Genomic DNA, 23,970 nt, shown 5'->3' with positions numbered 1-23,970 from the left:
TTTCAGTTGTATACATAATTCGCACAATTACATATAACACCTTAATTGCTACAGATATCGTTCAGTTTTTGTTGAAAATAACAATATATTTGAAAGGCTTATTATTAGAATATTACTCTTCCTAGTTACCAAAATTAGCCAGGACTGGACAATTAGTTTTCACTTCAGATATTACAAATGAAGATTTTTAAGAGTTATACCTACTATCTTGAAGAAGACTATGATTCAACATTTATTGAAGATATGTAATTTGTTCCTATTTTGGATAAATACCAGTTCTTGAACAAGGTATGCAACAAGCAGTGGCTTTCAACTCCATGTTGTTCTGGCCACACTGAATATTTTGTTCCAGTTTGGTTTCCCACATATTGCTAAAAGAGAAAGATTTTTGGTTATTGTAATATATAACGGTTCCTCCAAATATCTCAGCAGCTAACAAGATGGGATTTGAAAACGTGATGGCTATAATCTTTCTTTAAAAAAAAGATGAAAAGGTAGCACAGGAGGATCTTTGTACCACTTTATGTTAGTTGTGACAAAATCCTTTCTTGATCCCATTTCCTTTTACATCTGTATGCATCTATGAGAAACACCTATTTAAAGGTTTGGGGAAAAGTAGGACTTAGAAAATGAACAAATCCAAGCTATTTTTTTATTTTTTATTTTTCATTTTATTGCCAGAGTTAAAATACAAAAGAGAAAAAAACATAGAAAAAAACTACCGTATATACTTGAGTATAAGCCGAATTTTTCAGCCCACTTTTTGGGCTGAAAAATTCCACTTCGGCTTATACTCCAGTCAACAAAAAAACTTACCGAGGACTTGTGCGCGGCCGAGGCTTTGGTGCTTCCGGGATCGCGCGCACCTCTCCCAAGCCACCCGTCCGAGACCTGCCGAAGTTTGGGGAGGTGCGCGCTGTCTGCCCATCAGCTGTCCATAGGGATGCTGCAAAGCTCTCCTTCTCTAGGCCTTGGACTCCCTCCTGGCTGAAGAGTAGATGAACCAAGCCAGCAAGGAGACAAAATGTTTCTGCAGCTGTTTTTCCTCTGAAGTTTTTTTTGTTTTTTTTTTTAAAGTAATCTCCGAAGGTTATGCCAGAAAATGGAGGACGCTGGGTCTTTGCAAGCTTTAGCTGTCCGCCTGGCTGCCTGAAGGCTGCCCTTTTCAGGCAGTCTGACAGACAGCTAAAACTTGCAAAGACCCAGCGTCCTCCATTTTCTGGCACAACTTTTAGGGATTTATTATTATTATTCCTACTACTACTATTACTACTACTACTACTTCAGGAGTAAAAAGTTGCAGAAAAAAATTCTCTCCTTACTAGCTTAGTTCCTCTACTCTTCCATCTGGAGCCAAGGTAAGATTTTAAAAAGGGATATTGGTTGGAAGGCAGAGGGAGAGTTTAGTTTTAGCATCTAAAAAAAGGGGGGGGGGGAAATCAGCGAGTACATCCCAACCAGCTTTTTATGTTTTTGTTATTGAAGAAATATGCGGGAGGGGGAGGGGTTCTGGGGTGGGTTGGGGAGGGGATAATATTGTAACTTCAATAAAAAATTTTCAATAAAAAAAAAGAAATATGGCTTTCTGGGGGAAGGTGGGGAGGGCGTTAAGGAAGGAAAGGGTTTTTGGAAGCTCGTCCTGAAGCTGCCTTTTGTGCAAGGGGCCTTTTCTCAAAGCCTAGAGAGGCAGCTTTGTTGCCTCCCCGTAGACAGCTGATGGGCGAACACCAAAAGCTCCAAAAGGCTAAAGTGGAACAGTCTCGGACCATAGCAATCAGTTCTGGAAAATCTCGAACTAAAGGGCCATTAGTTCCAGCCTGGCTTAGGAAGCGACTTTCCTGTTAAATTTGATGTAGTCAGTCTATTTTATATGTATGTTTTAATTATGGTTAAAGAGACATTCTGGAGCTGAATAATAGCATTAAAATGCAAATCACATCTGTTAAATTTCTATTGCTCCTTGTTATAATACCAGGGATTAACAGAAAAACAAGTTGCAGACCTGGGAATTTTCAAGTGGCAACTGGGTATTCTTATGTATGGATTATATGAACAGATGTAATTCTGGGAACCTACTAAAATAGAGCTTTAGTGAGAACTGCTTGTGCAAAACTAGGCAAGACATTTCTCACTTTTTCCATTTGTTCACTGCAACTGCTGCAGCAACCATGAAATCCAAGTGCAACAGGTACAGAAAGGAAAATTGGGGGTTGTGTGAAAATAACATTTGAAGAATTATGTTACCAGTAAGCGCTAATTTATAGTCTGTGGTGTGTATTGTACATATGGATGATTAGCAACTTTGCATGCTTCCATGGAGAAATGGGCCTTGATCCTAAGCAAGGACAGAAGAAAAAACACAGCATGTCTGAATGCAACAACATATAGTGTCCTAGCATTCACTTAATAAAGTCTGATGAAAGTAGAAGAAAGAGACAAGTACGGTAGCTGCTTTGCAAGAATTAGCCTTAGAACTCTACAGGGGAAGCTTTATTAGCACAGAGTTATAATATCCATCCACTGGGAAAAACACTGTGAAGATCCTAGAAGATTCCTGTTCCAGCCTGAGTAACAGGAAGAAATGAGTAACTAATCAAAATATGCTACCAAAACAACATAGAAGTTGAAGTCCTGCCTAGCGTCCCTTGCATGGAGGAATCATTTGAGTTCAGATGATACTTGGTGGAAAAGTATACAGATTAAGGTAGAAATTGGATGTGGCCTTTAAAAGAGTGTCTTGACAAAGAACCCCTTTGTCCCTGGAATTGCACACAGATAGAAACTGATTCACTCAAAAAGCATAAATCTGTCTTGCTCTCTAAGCAAAGACAATGGTAATAAGAAATTGACTTTGCTGACAAGTAACCTTAGAGCTAGTAGCCAAATATTTAGGGCATAATGACCATCAGAATGATAGAAGAAATCAAAGCTACTACTGGCATGGAGATGAAGCATATATTTTATGTAGTCTTCTGAGATATATTTGAGATTCCTAGAGACAATCAGAAAGTGTTTTAATTTCTATAGCAAGAGTGTCAACCAACCTCAAATATGACATATACATCAAAAAATAATATTTAGAATTTATTGGATTCCATTATGTTTGTATTGAAAAGGACTGTCAAAAACAGCATTTTGTTGAAGAAACAGCAGTGCTTGTTTAAAACATGTTTTACAGCTTCTTAAGCTTACTAAGTTTTGGAAGAAAGTACTGGATTATATAAATGTAAGTGTCATCAGAGCTAAAATTTTCAGATGATAGTATTCTCTTGAAGTACATAACTAACACGTGGAATTTGACAACCAGTCAATGTAAGTCACTTCTCTGTTCCTTTGCTATGATCAAAAGATTGATCTTGCAGCATTGGAAAGATAAATATATGGTCCCTTTCACTAAATAAAAAAAAATAAATGGACCTAATTGCCCTTCCACCTACTGTATGAGTAGACTTCCTATAGACATGGACATGGAACTCATTTATACAAAGTACAGTAGGTTAAAAATAATAGTTATATAAATGTATTCAAAATATACACATACTTGAATAATTGTATTATATAACTATATGCAGAATTGTAACTACTGCTAATATATCTTTTTTTTAAAAAAAAAAGCACTGGTTTTTTTCTCTTCTGTAACAATATATGTGTATTTATCTTTGTGTTTGGTTTTTTTTCTGTTTTCTCTATTTTAAAAGGTGTAGTCTTCCGAGTGTTGGAGGATGAAAATACGGTGAAAAATTATTGTTAAGAAGCGAGGCTGCAAAGGTGTTCTCTTTCTGCAAAATGTATTGCCAAGAAGAAACTAAATTGTGAAACTGTTCAGATGTAGTTAGTAAATTCAAGCTCAGTCCCAAGGGACGTGGATCCTAGTACATTAGGAGTCTGCACTAAGCCATATGAGCCTTTTAACCTGGTACAATAAGGCTAAGATCTATAATTGCCTGGTTACCAGAGAGCCAACAGAAGGCAAGGGAACAGAGTCCAGTGTAATATCTGAAGAACCCTGATTATGGGGGGGGAGCGGAAATTGCACAGTCACAATACATTTCAGTACTGGAAAAACACATCCTCCTTTGAGAGATTACTGTTATGTACATTACCACCTTTGCCACAGTATTTCAGACACTGATATTGTCTTTGGCTGCAAACAAATTGATGGATAGTATTCCCAGTTAGAGAAGGGTGAAAGAGTTTATTGTGGTCATTAACCAGCACAAAGGACATCAATATGTGAATATCTGAAGCTGAATCAGCAATATCAGAGAAGGGTGTAATGCTGTTATACCATAAAGTAGGCATTCATGAAAGGACTCCTGAATTCTGAATTGATTTGCAAGATTTTCTTTATGCTTGCCAAATCCCCCATGACAAATGTGATCTGGGGAGAGGAAAAGCAGCTCCATATTTACAGTATAAGGTGCAGATGCTTTGTGGGATCATGTTCTGTTCATCAAGAAAATACTCTGTATCACGCAGTTCCTCAGAATGATTTCATGTTTAAGAGAACTCTGGAGAATGCTAAGAGCTTTAAGTAGGGTGTTTGATAATCTGGTGTTTGATAATCTAGCGTAGCACACTATCCTTCACCGGGGAGGATGGTGAAGAAAATAAATGGGCAACCCCAAAGGAGTTTCTTGTAATCCATTCACCAAGCCAAGGAATGCCCCAGTAAGGTTGGAGAATGAAGGAGATGTCTGTGAGAGGCCCACTGAGGTATCTCAACTGCACCATCTTCATATTAAATCCAGCAAGAGGTGATTGAAATTTATTTATTTATTTATTTATTTATTTATTTATTTATAGGATTTGTATGCCGCCCTATCTCCCAAAAGACTCAACAATAAAAACACAAAATACAAACATTAAAAGGTATTAAATCAAATTATCCCATAAATAGTCCGATTAAAAACACAATAAAACAAAATTAAGAAAACCACCCTTCCATCAGTCCAGGTCGGCCTGTTGAAAAAGCCATGTTTTAAGGTTGCAACGAAAGGAACGGAGATCCGGGGCCATCCGGAGCTCCAAGGGGAGTTGATTCCAAAGGGCAGGTGCCCCCACAGAGAAGGCCCTCCCCCTGGGGGTCGCCAGTCGACATTGTCTGGCCGACGGCACCCTGAGGAGGCCCTCCCTGTGTGAGCGCACAGGGCAATGGGCAGTCATTCCTGGCAGCAATTCCTGCCGTGTGACCAAAAAGCTTCCGAATTCTAGCATGATGTGAATTGATTTGATACATACATACATACAAACATACATACATACATACAAACATGTATGTATGTATATATATATATACATGTATGTCTCTATATATATGTATGTCTCTATATATGTATGTCTCTATATGTGTGTGTGTTTGTGTGTGTGTATATATATTTATATATATATAAACAGTGTTCACTAAGTGTTTGGAAAACTCTGATCACATACTTCTGATTGCTGATGTATATATACACCACAATCAGAAGTATGTGATCAGAGTTTCCAAAAAACTTAGTGAATGCTATTACTGCCTTAAGAGGCCAAATAGGAAGAAAGAGAATTGGAAGTATTTGCTGATGGCTGAAAACTACAAGAATTGATCGTACTTTGGGTGAATTGGCAATTTGAGAGTCAGTTTTGACTAGTGATGAAGGCACCTGGCTAGCAACTGGGACATGATGAGTTCTAGTTCCATCTTAGGCATGCAAACCGGCTAGGTGATTTGGGCCAGTCACTCTCAGTACAACCCACTTCACAGTGTTGTTGCTGTGGGGAAATAGGAGGAGGAAGGAATGTTTGCCACTTGAATTATTTCTAAAAATAATAAAGGCAGAATGTAAATAAAACATGAAAGTGTGTCCTTGAATCAATTCAAGCAAACTAATTTGTGCACTGGAAAAGAGGTGGTAAGTACCCTGGAAAACCCAACCATCCAGAATTTAGCAGGCTGTATGAAAGCCTTGAGGATTTAATGTTAGATTTCAGAAATTTAATATAAGACCAAGGTCCTTTTTTGGTCTATAAAGTACAAGCTCTTGTACAAATCCCATAGCTGCTTAGATGGACTTTTCTTCCAAACATTTGTTGCTTCTTTCAACAACGTTGAAAGAAGCTTGATACCTATTGAAAAGTTAGACTTAGCTGATAATCTTCCAGAATAAGTAACATATTTATAGAATGAGGCTTAGCATTGTAAGTCTATGGATCAAACTGTCCATGCTGGTAATTAATTATGTTGAAAGAAATGAGGCCTAAATCCTCAAGAAGCTATGATATGAATTACCCTGAAGAGACAATCTGTTCAGAAGAGATGGAGCAGACTGCCAATGCTGCTTTTGATGTGCTGGTGGAAGCAGATCTGAGGGAAAAGGTGAAATCTAACTTGCCATTACCATCAAAACTCCCCATCTCTAAAAGATTTTTATTAAGGGGTGTATGTAAATTTTTTAAAAACCCTACAAAATAAAATACAAACAACATGAAGCACAAAGTTGGTTTTTATGTATTGGTAGCCAAATTTGGGGAGAAAAACTGATATATTGGAAATTGGAAATTTTAAGAGTTTGATTATCTGGAACTTGCATTTAGATGTCAAGTTTTAGGGTAGCTTATGATGATCCAACAATATTTCTTTTCTACCTTGTTAATCTTATATCTACAAGTTGTTGAGCAGAAGTCTCAGTTTTGATATTCTAGGGCAGTACTGAAAAAGGGCAATTAGTAGCCATTACAGGGTTTCTAGGCCAGGGCTTTTCAACCAGTGGTACAGGTATCACCTGTGGTACATTGGCACTTAGCAGGTGGTACACGACCATCCTAGAAAAGTAGTGGGGGAGGGGAATGAGCTGAACCGGTGGTAGTACCGCACAAACCTGAGCGAGAGATGGCTGGAGCTGCAGAGCTGTCAGGGCTCAGCGGAAGCGCCAGGCTCCAGCTGGAGCTCGGCGCTGATCCTGGCGCTTCTGCTGAGCTCAGAAGAAGCACCAATCAGCTGGAATGTTGCAGCATCTCCAGGGTCTTGTGATTTACATTCAGATGCTTGGCAACTGATTCATATTTATGACAGTCACAGTGCCCCAGGGTCATGTGAAGTGACCAAAACCTGTTGCAACCACCCAGCAGAAGGGGAAAATAAAAACCAAACACCCCCCACCCCACCCCCACTGCCAATCCTCAACAGAAATGCTCACAACAATGAAAACCTCGGCGGGCAGGCAGGTGTCTTGCTCAGCTGTGGCTTGGGGGCACTTTTTTCAGTGCCATTGTAACTTCAAGCAGTCACTAAGCCAACAGTTGTAAGTCGAGGACTACCTGTACTTCACTTTTTTCCTTTCCTTTTTTTTTTTTTTTTGGTCATCAAGTTTTTGACACCTTGCTAGGCGACTGGTGGTACTTGGATATTGCCATATCCTAAAAGTGGTACAGTGGGTGAAAACGTTGAAAAGCCCTGTTCATGGCTATTTAGGGTTGATGATAAAAGGAGAATTCCCCCTCCTCCTTCTCAGTTGGTCAAGTGAGATGCATCTAAGAAAGCAATATTGCAGACATGTCAAACACAAGGCCCGGGGGCCGGATCCGGCCCGCAAAGTGGTTTCATGTGGCCCGTGAAGCCATCCTGGAAACAGTGAGGGAACAGCCCCCACTGCCTTGGCCCTGGCCCAGAGACCCTCCTTCTGCCAGAGACCCTCAGATCTGTCCCACTCCTGCCCAGGCCCCCATAGGCACCCTTGATGCGAATGATGTAGAGCTGGCCATGCCCACCCAGTAGGCCATATGCACTCTAGCCACACCCACCCAGTAGGCCACACCCACCCTGGCCATACCCACCCGGCCCCTTGAGGGCAACTGCAATGCTGATGCGGCCCTCAATGAAATTGAGTTTGACACCCCTGCAATATTGTAATTTTCAATAGGATTTTTCCCCAGAGTAAAAATGATATTGTAGAATGAAAATAAAATTTAGCTAAATAATAATTTATTCACAGGGTTGAATGATATGCATTTAATTCTATAATTGATTTAAACTTTCATCTGAGATACTGTTTATTTACTTCAGATTGGACATTTCAACACATTTGCTCTAAAAGCTACCGGAGAATATGCATATGATCTATTATTTATGTGTGATACCGGCTGCATTTATTTTGTGCATTTAAAGAAATAATCCTTTAAAACCATGTGCTTCAGGAAGCCCTACTGAAGAAGCCCAAGGTGAGCAAGGGCACCAGTACTGCAGGAGGAATAAAATATAGAAAGGAAACAAAATAATCAACTAAATACAAGTTGTTTAAATTTCTGTCTCGGACTCAATGCCAAGTTGCGCTGACATTGCCAGAAATGCAGCCACATCCTGATGATGACTACTGAAGAAGTGTTCAATTTGTGTTTTACAGTAACCAAATAAGTCTTATTTTAAGTTATTCTGGCTTGGTCATGGATCAGAAATCCTTATGGTTCCCCCCCTCCCCCATCTTCTAAACCTCGGTAACAAACTTAAAGATTGTCAACACTTTGATCTAGAATGGGAGAAAAATTGCTGGTAGTCAAAAGATACGGTAAAAGTTTGGTTTTAACTTGAACAACTTTATAGATCCGGAAACGTTGCACATTTGTCCTGGGTTGTTTTTGTAAGGATGCCCACTATTTAGAACTATAACATGTTATTCTGTGCAATATTGGAGAAGAAAAGGCACTCCCCCCAGACACATTCTTTCATCCTTGGCTATTTCAAATACAAAGAGCAAATCTCTCTTTAGTAGAGTCATAGTTAGTTCTGAGAAGCTCTTTTAACCGTATTCAGATTTTAATTTTCAGTAAGGGAGAGAGTTTTGTTATACATGTATATAAGACTACATGAACTCCCCCCCCTTTTATCCAGTTCTTGAACATTGACAACTTTGATTCCTCTTTGACCTCATTTTGGAAGGCTTAAATTACAGGTAGTCTTTGACTTACAAAACTTCATTTAGTGACCATTCAAAGGTTCGACGACACTGGAAAAAGGGACTTATGACCTTTTTTCACACTTACAAACGTTGCAGCTTTCCCCATGGTCATGTGATCAAAATTCAGATGCTTGACAACTGATTCATATTAATGACAGTTGCAGTGTCCCAGGGCCATGTGATTCCCTTTTGCGACCTGATAAGCAAAGTCAAAGGGGACGCCAGATTCACTTAACAATCGTGTCACTAACCTAACAACTGTAGTGATTCCCTCAACAACTGTGACAAGAAAGGCTGTAAGATGGGACAAAATTCACTTAACAACTGTCTCACTTAACAAAAAAAAATTTGGGGCTCAATTGAGGTCATAAGTCAAGGACTACCAGTAATGTCGCTCTTTGAGTCAATTCTTATCCCAATAAGATTATAAGAAAGTTTCATTAGAAATAAAAAGTGTGTGCTGAACTCTGATTTCCAGAAAGATTAAAGTTTAAAGATTGTTTACTCTAGCTGGCTTTTTCATTAATATTCTTCCTATTTTGCACAGAAAACTGTTCTTGTTGGTTGATTACCAAGATGCCATCTAGTTCTAGAGGGCAAGTATAACAACAAGATCATCACTTTTTTCTCTTGTGCAGGGGTATCAATTGAGTCAATTTTGTACATTTTGCTGTGTTGGCCCCTGTATCAAACTACACTATTCTAAAACTGGTCCTCCTAGTTAACTTCTTGCATTGGCAAGATGATAAAAATGTATTCCTACTTTCTGTTAGAAGACACTCTCTTGGAATAGCTAGGAAGGTGCTATATTTTGCCGTTGTTTGAAGGATTTATTTTATATATGCATATTTCTTAAAGGATTTCCTTCAATCTGACTTTTCATTAAAAAAAGTACTAAGGAGGCTGTCAAGTAGGTAGGTGTAGAAAGCAAGGAATGGAAGAATTTTGTCTTCCGTTTGTTGGTTTCACAAAAATATCAGTAGCAATCACGAATGGAATGAAAAAGATGGGAACAGGATGGGAATTGGCACATTCTAGTGAACACACACACACACACACACACTGCAGATTTCTCGGTCTTTCCTCAACATCTCAGTATTCCAGTAGAATTATGCTGTTCAGCCTCAATATGTAGCAGGAAAGAAGAGGGCCAACTACAATAGGGCACAGCAGTGGGGAAGCCTGCAGGGGTATGCATGCAAGAAGGCAAGTTAAGAACACCCAATGGGGTGTGCATATAAGAAGGTTGTATGAACATGGAGGGAATGCATGTGTTTCAATGGTCCTACCTTCACACACCAGCAGGTTTGTCCATTATAGTATTCATGAATCACTGATACTGCCTTCCGCCTGATAAGATTACTTCTATTTATTTACTTACCTGGAAGAAAATATAAATGAATTTAGCAAGTCTTACAATGAAGGCATATAGGATTGCAACAACATCACTTCCATGTCCACTCAGCTTATTTGAGAGAATTGTTAGTCTCATTTCCAAGTACAATAGATGTAAGAGATACTTTGCTCTTTTTTTCGAATGTAGGTTATTGTGCTTAATTTATGGCCCAAAGTATAGTGCATTGCCGTGATGGAACATTGCCTCCAGAGAGGCTTAAAAGTAGGGCATGGCTTTATTCATGGAAAATGTTAACCATGCTTTTTTTTTGCCTCACCCTGAAATCTAAGAATGAAACATACCATAAAATGTGTCTAATAAGCAAACCAATAAAAAAAGCTCAAAGGAGAATATTTGCAAGAATTGTCAAAGGAAAATATTAAATCTCTACCTGCCCAACAATAAGGGGGCATGTAACAGAGAAGGTTTAATTTTGATCATAATATAAAAGTATGTGTGTTCTCAATTCTCTTTTGGGAATATGTGCAGAAGTCAGAGGTTCTCAGGTTCAATTAGTTACTATAACAGTCCATCCATAATGAAGTTCAGCTAGTACATCTCACATACCACCCCCTTCATGTTTATTTCAGGAAGCCAGCTATTTAGAAGGCTCTTTTTCCCTCCCCACTTATATTAGATAAGTAAACATTTACTTTTTGAAAACTCTCTCTGAGAACATCATCTTCCCCCATCATCAAACAGAGGATAAAACAAATTAACCATGTAGGAAGAGGAATCTTTCCCCAAGGAGATTTCTGTTTGGTAAGCCTTTAAAAGAGAAAAACAACTGTTGACAGAATAACAAACTGTTCTAATTTTGTTTGATAGGATCCAACTGAAACAAGTTCACCAGATCAGAAACTTTCAAGGAAGTTTTGTCTTGGTAACTAGAAGAAGCAGCAAGGAACATAACAGCTTATTATTAACATGTAACCAGCATTTTCCCTTTAATGTCTGTGGAGGCGTCTTAGAACTGGAATCTCCTGTCTGGGGAGACAGGAGTTGAGTTTGTCCAAAGGAAGTACGCTAAAATTTAAATGAATGCATTATGTTAGGAGCTTACGGTGATTTCTTTATAGACCATAATTTCTTTATGACACATACTTGAAGCTGCCACCATAACACATTATAATAAACCTCTTGTTATGTAAGGAAAAGATAGTTAAGAACAAATATAAAGTAAATCCCATAATTCAGTAATAGTCCTGCCCAGGGCTTTTTTTCTCATAGAATGCTCAGAACGGAGTTCCAGCACCTTTTTTGGATGGAACCTTGTAGGGTAGGCAAGGCAGGTTGTATGACATGTGTGAGTTCCGGCACCTTTTTCTTTTACAAAAAAAGCACTGGGTATTAGTACTTCACGTGATCTTGATTCTATCCCTCTGTTAATGCAGCCTAGCACTGTGTTGGCTTTTTTGGCAGCTGCAGCACACTGCTGGATCATATTGAAGTGATTGTCCACTAGGACTCCGAGATCTCTCTCACAGTTACTGCTATTGAGCAAGGTACCACCTATACTATACCTGTGCATTTGATTTTTCCTGCCTAAATGTAGAACCTTACTTTTTTCACAATTGAATTTCATTTTGTTAGATAGCGCCCAGTGTTCGAGTCTGTCCAGATCCTCCTGTATCTTAAGCCTATCTTCTGGAGTATTGGCTATTCCTGCCAGCTTGGTGTTGTCTGCAAATTTGATGAGTTCCCCATCTATCCCCTCATCCAAATCGTTGATGAAGATGTTGAAGAGCTGCACAGACCTCTTCTAGATTTTCCTCTTGCCTTTCCGAGTTAACTCCTTGGTCTGTCATTGAGCAAGAATTGACTTTGTAGGGAAGCATATTATCATTTGATGTATATTTAACATATGTTCTACCTTTATTTACCAATTATATAATATTTGTATGCAATCCACACAGCGAGGTTTGGGGAAACTTACAACAGAAAAAATATATTTTTAAAATCATAAGATTAAAACATCGCCTGGCCCGCACCGCCTCTGCTACCCGCATTGTGTAGCCCCGCCATATAGAGTGGGCTCTGCTGCTCCCACAGCACCAGCTGCACCAACTCCGGCCCCAGGGAGGGGAGCCCGCCGCCAACACCCTTCGCACCTGTGACTACAGCAGCACCGCCCCGCCCCCCCGCCTCCTGCGCCTGCTAACATGAGAGTTCCGGCACCTTTTTTTTTATTAGAAAAAAAGCACTGCTGGCAGGTGTAGAGCGCTGGGAACTGAGTGATTTCCATCTTTGCCCAAGCCGTGGTTTGACACTAGCTTTGCATACTTCCTTATTCACTTCTGGAAATTGCTTACTAACTGCATTTTGGATGTTAGAAACCTTCAGAATGGCAAGTTTCAGTACACTGGGTGAGTCACTCCTTAGCAAAAGAAGTTTTATGCAAGTTTAAGAAAAATTATTTTGGAGTAAATAGCAATAGTGTAAATAGTGATTAGTTTATTGATTTGGGAATGTTATAAACATACTGAACGGATCAGATGGACTTGAAATAAAAAATTGAAATTAACTATCTTGCCTCTGGGAAAATGTTTACAATTTTAGTAAAGCAATTAAAATTAAGTGTAAGAAATCTCCCCATGAGAAAATGCTGTTGATGACCGGGGGGGGGGGGGAAGAGCATAAAATGGGAAGGTTAGATACTAGAGGGAAACAAAAACAACTAAATATTACAATTAAAGGAAAAGAACTCATTAATGTAGAATGGAGCATAATATTATTACTTGGAATGAACTGTAGGATATTTGGGAACAATGCACTCAGAAATTACTTTTAAAATTGTCTGCTATCAAAACTGGATTGAAAAGAAACTCTAGAAGAGTTTATACTTTATTGTATAAAACAGACCAAGACTGTCTCAGATGTGGATTGAAAAATGGCAGGTTAAAAATGATAGAGAAAAAGATCTTGCATTGAATATACAGATGAAACTGGTTGATGTCAAAATAATTTATGATAATAATAATAGTGACATGGCAGTACCTGGACACAGAGGAACAGAAGAGAAAGAACTAGAGAAGATAACAAAATACAAAACCTTGCAAACAGAAATAGGACAACTGTGGCAAAAGAAAGCAAAGTTAGTACTAATAGTAATAGGCACCTTGCTGATAACCCCCAAAACAACTATAGCACCATTTGAACACTATTGGCATTGACAAAATAACCATTGGCAACGATACCGTTTAACACCATCAAACATCCATACCTGCCTATCCCACGACCTTGAGAAGGACTAGATAGGTGAATAAAAATGCCAAATCCAGTCAAATATCTGGCTGACTGCGACAAACCCTAATTATTTATTAAATAACATTATTTTAAAATTAATAATTTAAAGAGTTATACAAATAACAAATCTAAAGACTGACTTGGATAACATTTTTGGATTTACAAAAGACGTGTTAAACTTTTGAAGGACTCTTGAGAAGAGACAAAGAGAAAAAGAAATCAAGTTCTGAGAACTAAAGGGATTAAATATTTAAGATTATTGAAAGAAAAGGGAAGGAATATGAAGTTGGTTTATTGATCATGGTTAAAGTATAAATGTTATTTCTAGTCATTCTTAATGGATTTTTGCCAATATAAAGAATGGCCTGGAAGGACAGTGGGAAGATCCCTTATCAAGATAACAATCAGAGGAGTACAGCTTGAGTCTATTCCCAGAAACCTCCTTGAGAAAGTGTCTCAGGTGGCCCATCTCTAATTCACATAAAAATAAATGAGAGAATACGTGCAAGATTCTGTTACTATAGTTCTAGTATAACTTGGTGGCCCCCAGGAAGGATATTGGAAGACCTAAAACCAAAGCTGAAGTGAGTGACTTAAAGCTGTGGTCAAAACCCAGTGGCCCTCATAAGAGGACTAAAAGACCTTGGCGCAGTGCGGTTGCTCAGGGTGCAGTGGATGATACAGCAGTGGCTACACTGGGGAAAGACAAGGGCCCTGAAGTTCTTGAGAGTCTGCTCCTAGGGTGATAGCCCTAATGTGCTAAGTTGGGATGCCTGTACTCCCCACTCAGAGTAAGAATTGAGTGGAAGGGTTGGATGAGGTTGCCCTCTTTTTGGCTGGCCAGCAATAGGAACCAGCCAGTGAATGCCAGGTTGGTCAATAATAAGACACCCCTTATTACACTGCTATGCCACACGCTGCCCTGGTTGCCAGTTTGCTTCCAGGTTCAATTCAAGGTGTTGGTTATCACTTTTAAAAGCCTTCATGGTGTGGGTCCAGCCTCTCTGGGAAACCATCTACCCTGACAGGATTAGCCTGCCCCACCCATGCTGGCAGAAGAGGCATTCTATGGGCCAATTTGGTCAAGGAATGGGCAGGATGTAGTCTTTTCTGCCAGAGTTCCTGCCCTCAAAGATCATGCCCCCTGAGGAAGATCTGCATTCAACCTTTTGGTCTTCCAAGGGGGCTTGAAAACATGGCTCTGCCAACTGACTTGGAGCCCCAATAAGGGAGTGGCATCCAGAGGGTGGTTAATAGAGTAGACCACACCTTCTCCCAGTGCCTTCCTCTTCATCTTAGTCAATTGAATTTTAACTGAATCTTAAATTTATGGTCTTTATTTACTGTTTTAATGTTTTACTGTATATGCTATTTTTATTGACTGACAGTAAGCACCTTAGAGTTGCCTTAGCAGAATGAGTGGCATAGGAGTTTAATAAATAAATAATTTTAGGCCTTTATGACATTGTTTTCTTAGTCTGGTCTGGTTTAATAGAATTATTAAATTCCCTACAAATTCAGATAAATATTTAGCTCAGATTAATAACGGCTGTATTCATTCATGTAATTTGCTAGGTGAGATTTAGACTTGTGTTAAGACTTGTTCTTTTTAAGTTCTTTATCCAGTTTCATTTTTCCAAATGTGGAAAATATAGCAATCATAAACACTTAGAAAACTTATCTAGAGTTCACAATTTTATAGGTATGTAATAATTTTAGATAATCTTGCAAACCGAACAGTATGTAGTGTCTAAATAATGGGAAAGATGTGGAAGACAACTTAATACAGCAGGACATTTTTCTACATAATTTTACTGGTTGCCTTGAAGCAAGAACGCTTAAAAGCAACAAGCAGTCTCTAAAGGTTTGATTATCTTGACTATCTGAAAGTATTCAATGACCGGGTCACAAATAATAGCAATAACAAATATGGCAGTCTCTTACCTATAAATTGGGAGCGGACATGGCTATGTACAAGCAAATTGATCACATGTCACTCAGTGAGCTCTCTAGGTCAGTGATTTTTAAACTCTGAGGGTGACAGGTTACAGCATTGCCTGCCACTAATTGCTGCCTTCTGGCACTGAAAGATAATGACATGATTTTACCATCTTACCTCCAATAGTTTGGACTCATGCTGCTCTGTTAGTATTTTCATACCAAACTCCCTCATGAGCCGGCATTGTCTGAAAAAAATATGAGGAAAGAAAAAATGTGCAGCTGAAAATTGTAGGGGAGAAATTGCAGCATGAAAATCATACAGAACCAACCTCCCCAAAATATAAATATTGTCAAAATCAATTCCGCTATGAATTGTCAGGCAAAGCTGAAAATGCTAATTAACACTCCACAATTTCAATGTTTGGTTTTCACTCATCTTGATGTGCATTCTCCCATGATGATTTTTTAAAAGAAAAAAAAACCATTTTACTACTTATCAGAAAGAAACAGGATGGGTTTTTTGAATTCACACAGCTCCCACAATTTATATTCAAAAGCTCCAAATTTTCAGAACTATAGTCTGATTACTTATATTATGGAGCTTCCTATAAATGGAGTTTCTAACAAATAAATATACAGGGTCATCTATTTGCTCTCTCTCCACATTTTGGATCCATCAAGATGCACTCATAAATGAGTTATTCCCGATGGAGGCTTTAAAATAGGTGGTATTTTAAGAAAGCCATTTGAAGTGGGCGACTTCCTTATGATATTATGAAAATAAGAGTCATTTTACACTCATGAGTTGGCCAGTGTTTTCAATTTAGTTACTCAAGCAAGGAAGCAATTTCACCAAAAGAAGGGGAGTAAAGGAACAGCAGTTCGCTGTACAATCTGTAGAAAATAAATTTCTTCTCAAACACTAAAATTCTTTACAGTTGCTGAAGCTGAAAGGCATTAAGCTGCCAAGAATATCATGCTAAACATGGATTAAAGCAACATTTCTCAAAGCTTGAGAAAGGGCTGGGCATTAAAATCTGTAATAAGAGTCAATCACGGAGTTTTCAAATGGATGAAAAATAACTGCCAAACGCACAGGGGACTTGAAATAATACATAAAAAAGTAGTGGGGAAGGAAATGCCATTTTAAACCATTGTTATAAGCTACTCATCTAAACTAAGACAAGAGGCTCTAAAAGTCACATATTCACAATGGAAAAGAATTTTTTCAGTAACTTCAGTTTGCAACTATGCAGTCTTTAGAAACTTTTTAAAAGGAGCTTCAGTGCTCTTCAATTCAAGAAAAGGAACTAGGATCAAGTCTCATCACTTCATAGAAAATTTGGTTAAATATGCAGGATAAAAGTAATCATGATCCAATGCGTATCTGTTAGAAGAAAATCCCACATGCCACATTATTGAGAGAAGAATCACGGAGAAAATGCCATCATATCAGAGTCTAGATATGTGTGTTTCTAAACTGTTGCATGTGATATAGCTTTACGTGAGTCACACATAATTGCCACCACTTTGGGTACAAATGGACAGATAGTGAAGAATAATACATCAGTTGGACGACTAAAGACGATAAACAAAGGCACAGATTCAGAGTGGAACTACACTTTATTAAGTCATGTGATATAGCTTTACGTGAATCATACATAATTGCCACCACTTTGGGTACAAATGGACAGATAGTGAAGAATAATACTTCAGTTGGACAACTAACGACGATAAAGGCAGAGATTCAGAGTGGAACTACACTTTATTATGTCAACATGCCCCACCTCTGGACAGATATTAGTCATGGGTTTAAATAAACAGAAACCTAAGAAAAAGTTGGAATGATTCAGTCAATAACCTAGATAATCACAGACTTTATCCTTTAAAGGACACGTTATCTCTTCCCCTCTTGATAACTAGTGTTTCATCTCTTTTGTCTATTGTCATAGGAAAATGTCTTCTTCATTTCTTCTGCTCAGGTGGGGAGGGAGGACACAGTATTCTGAGTGGGGGACACTGATAGTTTGCTGCAGTTGCTGGCTTATTTGGCTTCACGTGGCAGGGCTCCCAATCTTCCTTTATCTTTGTGGATTATTTCGTCTAATTCTGATTTGGGAAGAATTTGATTATTTTAATTATTTTCTACCTTGTCCTGAGAAGATTTGTTTCCTTTATCTTCCTTTATCCTAGTCTCTTTTTCAACTTTTATTCCTTAGTATAACCTGTTCTTTTTGCATCTGTCTCCTAGAACTGTGCTTTCAGCATTTCATCTTTCCAGAATTCTGTATAGTTTTTGTATCTGTTGACTGTTGGCAAAGGACCTGAAAGTTGTAGTCTAATAGTATCTAGTAGAACATACATTGCCCAGGCTTGATCTATGGCACCTATTGAGAGACTTGGTAAGATCAATAAGGTAAATATTGTCTAAGGTCTTTTGTCTCTGTGCATCTGACGAGCTAGCTTCCAATCTAAAAAAACGTATATTATAATCAGTTTATGTTGCAGAAGAACCAGAACAACAACAACAACAATAATAAAATCAGTTCTCTTCTTTTTCTGGAAATCTATTTTTTTTATTCTCAAGATGCTGAATCAAATATGAATCATGCATTAATTAATTTTTGTTAAATCTCATCAATATAATCAAAGATTATTGATTCTTAGTTCAGTTTAATAGGTGCAGATTTGAGTGACTGATTTCCTCAGTGTTACTCAAGCTTTGGATGGCTGAGATCTGAGAATACACTGACTGAGTTTATACATTGCATTAAGCAATAAACTGATTTGTACCTTGCAAGCCATGGTTTATGATAAATCATATTCAATAAACCATGTTTAAACAAACTAAGATTTAGTGCAATACATGAACACAGCTAGTGCTTCCCAGTATAGTAAGGACATGGTATTTGTAAAAATGGAAGTCAAGATATTCTGCCCTTTTATGTAGGAAAAAGTTTAACTTTTCAACCAACTATAGAGGATTTTCTATAATCAGGTTTCTTATTTTTGAAAAAGATGAAATTATCACTGCCAATAATAAAAAAGAAGGCTCACATTTTATGAATATGTATCCAGACATGTCCCCATAATGTTATATATACACACACATACACAAACTTTTAAAAAGCCCTGTTATATGTGATCCCTTACAGCTACTTCAGTTGCTGTCTACCAATCCTTAAGGTAGGACAGAAGAGCACCAAAGGACCTCATTCCCTTTCCTACACCTTTTATCCCTAAACCTGAGTTGGACTGGACAGTCCTTCAAAAAAGAGTTCCTAGTGAAATCACTGGCTATGGTATTTCTGCCACTGTCAATTCAAAATATGGCAACTAATGAGAACATCACTCTAAAAGTTTGATGTATAGCCAAAACCATATGAAGTGGGTCTTCTGTGCCCCGATTACAATAGTTTGAATGTAGGGACAGTTCTGTAACATCTACATGAAAGTTGCAGTTATATTTCCCATTTCCTACTCAGTCAGAGGCACTAGGTCAAGTGACAAGTCATTTCTATCTGCTGAGTGGAAATTACCATATAATCACTTTTCTTTTTTTCTAACCGATGCTTTAAAATGTGAGGTACTTTCTGCTGATCATGACAAGGCAGTCTCCTGACTAAAATATAATCATCCCCACAGCTAAATTGGGGGAGAAATGGGAGGAACCATGAAAGTGTTAGAGAGGAAATACTTGAGAACAAAAATGGCTGTCTTCCACAAAGAAATACAAAACAGTATTTTGTATAGACTTTCGATATCCTTCTCTAGTGTTCTTGTCTGCATGAACTGACACTTCTATTATCTTGTCTATCAACAGTTAGCAAGACGTTTTTGATGTACAATAGTTGGCTCTTAATGTACTTGTCTTAAAATACCTGAACTAGGAAAGACATTATTCATACATAAAATATATAGTGAAAGCTTGATCTAAAAATTACTGTAATTGTGTAGGAAAGGAAACCCTTCAAAATCTTCCAATTTTCTTCCTGTGTAAGGTCTGCATATACCACTTTATTGTTATAGTTGCCACTTGGCCAAACCTGATGTGGCATGAATTAAATTTAATGTGCCTGCTTTTCTTCAAAATAGCTGTAATTGAGGAAGGGTGATAGGATTAGGAGCACAGATTTCGGGAAAATTAGCCCAAGAATTTATATTATCCCCATGGAAGCTTCTTACTCGGGGCTTTATTGCAGAAGGCAATTTTCATTAAGTGGAGAGGAAAAAGGCACTTCCTTCCCAGCGTGCCGCAGTTCTGAACCTGATTGTTAGCATCCAGCAGAAACCATTATAGCAATACATTATGTGTTCATTCACATAATAGCATGGTCTTTTTTTAGCTTGCATCCTTATGTGCAGGAGAAGGCTACTGCACTATTGAAGACATACATACCAGACCTGAAACATTAGTGAAACTATTAGTCTAATGAATCTTCCTAATAAATTAAGGAGCCTGTTCTTTATTATAGGATAGTTATAGAGGAGTGCAGCAACTGACAAGTAGAAGCCTGGGCTGACAATTGGCAGGCTCACATTCGAAACCTAATTGCTGCTGCAGGATGGGATGAACTTCCGTCACATGCTCCAGTTCCTGCCAACCCAGCAATGTGAAAGCGCGCAACTGTGAGTAGATAGATGGGTAACACTTTGGTTGGCAACTTAATAGGGAATCAGATGTGTTGGACACAATGGTTTAAGCATTTCCTTTTAATTTTTAGGGTTTTATGATTCATCTGAGAAAGCATTCTCCAAAGATTCTCTTACTCCAAGATGTCTATCTTAATAATAGTAATTTTTGATACACATGAAAAACACCTTATTTACGTCCAAAGCTGAAGGTCAGGAAAATATTTAACAGGGTTAGTATGATTATATCTGAAAGAAAAGAAGCATTGTAGTATTTTATTCGCTTCCCACAACAAGTATTGTCATTGTTGTATATTATGTGTCTCATCTTAGAAAGCTTATGGTCTTATGTACTAGAAATACGGAAGAGAAAAGGATGAGATCTCATTTAGTGTTCTGGTCTACTGTAATCCATTTAAAGATTTAACAAAAGTGTGTGGGTGTATGTATGTGTTTGTACTTTTCCTCCATATAAGTTGGAGTCTAGCATAAAAAGCTTACAAAAAGTCATACACAAAGACTTGCATACAGTAATTATATGTGTGTAAATTCTTTTCATGAGAACTGCAGAAGTCAGGGGCCAGGACAGCAAACAACTATTTTTCCATACAATTGTATCCATTTGTATACACACACACAGAGACACACAGACACACACAGACACACACAGACAGCAAGTAATCACAATGAATAATGTTATTCTGTTAATCTTCTCTATGACAAATTAATAGAAAATAATTGCAATGGAGGGTCAAAAGGACTCACAATAACTTGTATTGCCATTCAGAAAGCTGCTCTATTATATGCAGGACATTTCTTTTTACACTATTATTTCTACACAACAATGAGCTCCAGAACTTTGAAACAATCAGCTCTTGAGTTTCTTGCAAAAGGAGAATTCAAACATCTGGCTCAGTTTGCAAAATTACATTTGACACTTTTGCAATATTTAGGAAGGATTTGTGATAGCATTTTGATTGCAAAACATTTTTGCAAAGCAATTCACTTTTTAAATGATTCATTTTTCATTTGAAATACTGAATTGCTTAACTCCAGAGCTGTTCCCTTAGATAAAGATTTGTGGAATCATTGTGCCTATCTGGTTCAGAGGAGTATCAATCTCTATATTCGTAAAAGGACTGCAAAAAATGAGATGGGGAGAGGCTCATAGTGTACCCTTAAAATTGTAAGAAAATGTAAAGGCAAGTCAGGCTGACCACCTGGTCTCTTTCTATCCCACACACCAGGGAGGTTTTGTGGCCTGTTTCTATAAGGAGAATTTTTACAGCAGAAAATATGTGCTTAATTTTGCTGGCAGCCAGAACTGTGGACTAAGACAAATAAGGCCTATCAATCCCTAACTAAGTTCAAAGACTGTGGAGGCCAACTAGATAACATCATCACTCCATAACCACTACATTAATGATGTTACCTGATTGGGTAATGAAATGTCTGCAAGCAAATAACCAAGCTCAGAGAGCACCAACGCTCCTCAGTTCAACTCTGAATTACCATATATTCTCTTCTATTAAATTGTAAAGAATCAGAACTCAATTGATGTTTAGACATGGACACATCCTACTATGATATTATTAGCAATGTTCTTATTACACATCAAACAGTAATGCATCTTGGTTTGTGATTTATGACTTACCATGCTTTATAACCCCAATCGGTTGCGTGTATTGTTGTTCCATAAGCACTGATGTGTGATTCCATCTTATAACAAATTGTTCCTTGATCGTTCAAGGAGAGTGATAGTGTTTATGCAATTTAAAAGAAAAGACTTTACTAAAGATCCACTCAGTTCAGTTTCCTTGGAAAGTCTGTACTACAATGCAGGGAAAGGAAATGTTATCAAAATAGAATACAGTAGAATAGAATTCTTTATTGGCCAAGTGTGATTGGACACACATGGAAGTTGTCTCTCAGTATACATACAAGCAACTGATAAATTATGCTCATAATCAGCACAAAAATGCATTCAACATTAATCATAAGATACAACACTTAGTATCATAAGATACTCACTAAGCAAACAACACAAATCATACCGGTACTGCGATACTAAATAAAACAATGAATACAAATCGTAAGATACAAGCAACAAAGTTATAGTCATAAGAAGATAAAGAGAACGATAACAGGAAAGATAAGAAGAAGAATAGTAATTCAGCCTTACTAGGTAGCCTGAAAGTGTTGTAGGAATTAGTTGTTTAGCAGAATGATGGCATAATACTCCTAAATGAGATGCGCAGTATCCCAAAATATAAAATGTTAAAATGCCCTAAATTACACGAGTCATTTGTGTTGTCCCATAATATAAAATTTCAGATGAAGACATGTACATCTCACATGATTTTCAGTGAGAATACTATTGCCATTCTTCTGGGTAATCTTAGAATATGTCATGCTAAGAATATTGAGATTTTTTTTTTAAAAAAAATTGGTACTCTTTAAAATAAATTATCCATTTTTCTTTTTTTAAAGAAAAAATATGTATGTGTTCCCTATACAGATTGAAAATTGCCAATCCATGCCTGCAAATAATATGGGAATGAGATTGCAATGTATTGGGCTTAGTTTTACTTGAACGGTACCACATGGGTTTTGAATGCTGTGAGATTGCTTAAGCAGGGAGTTGGGTAATGGTCGCTGGCTCCTCAGACAGGCCGTCTTCAGGACCACCATTGGTTGGCTCTAGGATGGCAATAGGTTCCTTTAAACCTACTGGCCACCACCTAGTGGCCAGAGTATAAATAGCTGTGTAGAAGCCTTGGTTAACAGTTCAGTTCCTGCATTCAATAAAGCACATTTCTGCCTGAACTCTCTCGCCTCGTCTCCTGCTTGCTGCAGAGAACCCAGTACACAACAGAGATAAAGCCGAATTATACCAAGGAAGGGTTATTAAATACAACTTAAGCAGTATTATGATTTTCTGAAGAACTGTGCACTCGTGTGGTGTAGTACTTAAATAATATGAAAGATTAAGCATCAAGAATTCAGATTCAAGAGTTTTTTTCTTTTCTCTTTTGTGACAGGTTTGGAGTGTAGCAGATAGTAGAAAATGATTATGGACCTCTTTTAAAAAAAAGCAGAAACAGATAAAACTGCAAAAATGCTAATGTTAATAATATCAGGAAAACACAGCAAAATAGAACCAGACATCTGATCTCAGGAAGATCCTCTCTCCAGATGCAAAGACATATTGGCAAGGAAAACGCAATTTGGATGAGAATTCAATTTCTGTTTCAGGAAATGAAGTATTAATTGAAATATTATGCTTCAATAAAGTAACAGTTGCCCTTTTTCATTACAATTAATCAGTTCTTCTCCCAAAGAAGTGATGACAAACTTTTAAGATGAATGCAGTCTGAATTGTGCATCGCAGCGCATGCATAAGAAGCATACATAGCTTCTGCACCAGTGAGTAAGAATACTCCTGGAATATGAATGCACGCTGTCTTATTTTAAAAAGCCATCTGCTAAATTAAGTTTGCTAACGTCAGACAATGTAAGTAGCAAAATGGAATTACTTGTTTCCTGCTCTGAGCAAAATGTGCTGCCTTCAGGTATATAGGACCTAATCCAGACACAGGTCATTTCCACACAGCCTCCTTGCTCCAGAGTAATCATAATCCACCCATCAGTCTCTCACAGTAAGTATCCTCATGGCTCTGTTTTATCTTAAGATCTCCCTGCAGTTGAGCATCCCGAGGACAGCTTCTGGTGCTTCACTCTGGAAGTGGTGGCTTATGTGTTATTGTGTTTAATACAGTACATAATGGGGCACACAGGGGAGTCAGCCTGAAATGATCCAGGCCA

General features: G+C 37.9%; 1 long non-coding RNA gene across 1 annotated transcript in view; it reads left to right on the top strand.

Moving 5' to 3' along the window:
• LOC310637280 overlaps window positions 1–23,490 on the top strand; it is a 48,994-nt gene extending 25,504 nt beyond the window's left edge. The window contains exons 2-3 of the long non-coding RNA XR_014491905.1: window positions 19,989–20,142; window positions 23,187–23,490. This is a non-coding gene — a long non-coding RNA (uncharacterized lncRNA). The remainder of the gene's footprint in view (window positions 1–19,988; window positions 20,143–23,186) is intronic.
• The last annotated feature ends 480 nt before the right edge of the window (window positions 23,491–23,970 follow it).

Source organism: Vipera ursinii (genome assembly GCF_947247035.1).
Source record: "Vipera ursinii genome assembly, chromosome: 3".
Classification (NCBI taxonomy): domain Eukaryota; kingdom Metazoa; phylum Chordata; class Lepidosauria; order Squamata; family Viperidae; genus Vipera; species Vipera ursinii.
Note: the sequence above shows the minus strand (reverse complement) of the source record. Positions and strands in the feature narration are given on the sequence as shown.